The sequence below is a fragment of the Miscanthus floridulus genome, chromosome 18 (assembly GCF_019320115.1).
Source record: "Miscanthus floridulus cultivar M001 chromosome 18, ASM1932011v1, whole genome shotgun sequence".
NCBI classification, from domain to species: domain Eukaryota; kingdom Viridiplantae; phylum Streptophyta; class Magnoliopsida; order Poales; family Poaceae; genus Miscanthus; species Miscanthus floridulus.
Genome location: NC_089597.1, coordinates 63,108,352 through 63,109,630, shown reverse-complemented (window position 1 = coordinate 63,109,630; position 1,279 = coordinate 63,108,352). Strand labels below are relative to the sequence as shown.

Here is a 1,279-nt window from a genome sequence, read left to right as displayed (position 1 = left end):
ATCTTGAATGGCATGACGATCTTTCTTGTAGTTGTCTCACTGTTCGAGCCAATTCAACAGTGCATCCATCTTGGTTGATAATGCACACATCTCTTCTAGTACTTCTTCTCTCTTATTGCATGACGACCAGCCTTGATTAGAGGCTATCTTTTCCATAAGAGTTTTAGCTTTTCCAAGGGTGAGTGACATAAATGATCCTCCAACAGTGGCATCGAGTTGTTCATGGGCTTTCTGAGTTAATCCATGGTAGAAACTTTGCATGAGCAACCAATCTTCTATTCCATGATGAGGGCAATCTGAAACATATTCTTGAAAACATTCCCATGCTTCTAGAAAGGTCTCTCCTTTATGCTGTTGAAAGTTTGAAATCTTTCCTCTTAAGGCATTGGTCTTGCCTATAGGGAAAAAAATTTCTAGGAAGGCCTTTGAACACTTTGCCCATGTATTGATGTGATCTTTGTTGGTGTAGAACCATTGCTTCACTCTTCCCACAAGTGAGAATGGAAAGAGGCGGAGTAGTACAATGTCTTGAGCAACGTCCTTGATGATGACCGTGCTACTTATCTCTAGGAAATTCTGAAGATGAGCACTAGCATCTTCATGTGCCTTTCCGCTGAATGGGGTAGCTTGCACCATGTTGATGAGGCTTGGCTTGAGATCAAACTCAAGATTATCGGTTTTGAGTGTTGGTCTAGTGCGAATGTTCTTAGTGCTTGGAGCAGAGAACTCATGCAGTCTTGTCAGCCATAGCTTCAGAAACTAGTGTTGAGCTTCCTCTTGATTTGGTTGATTCTGATTGATGGAATTTATTGCTAAATCATAACCAATCCTGCAATACCCTATATAAGATAACAAAGACAAACAAGGGTAAGCCTGCTAAAGTAGAGGTTATGATTTTTTTCAATAAGTATTTATTTGGTCAATTCTCTTAGCCATGTGCCCCTCCTCGGCAACGGCGCCAGAAATGCTTGTTGACATTTCTTAGCACCACTCTTAACTAAGTTGTCATCCCAAGCATGATGCCAGAAATGTGTTGTTGGTAATTATGAGAACACTTGTAAACTATATATATATAAGGTATCCGCAAGCGCACAGATAATATACCATTGTAGCATTTCACCCGAGAGTATGCCAGGTATTGTTATTTATATTTTTATCCATAGGGAGGAGCTATGGGGTTGTGTTGACATAGAGATATTGACAAATATGTATACTTATGATAAAACCACTCTCATGCTATGGCAGGGGTAAGTCAAGTGATAAATAAATGATAAGTGTA

General features: G+C 39.7%; 1 non-coding gene across 1 annotated transcript; it reads left to right on the top strand.

The window, feature by feature from the left end:
• Positions 1-278: 278 nt before the first annotated feature.
• On the top strand, positions 279-385 carry LOC136525088 (small nucleolar RNA R71). Its single transcript, XR_010776414.1, has one exon. It is a non-coding gene; the product is annotated as a small nucleolar RNA R71 (small nucleolar RNA).
• Positions 386-1,279: the final 894 nt, after the last annotated feature.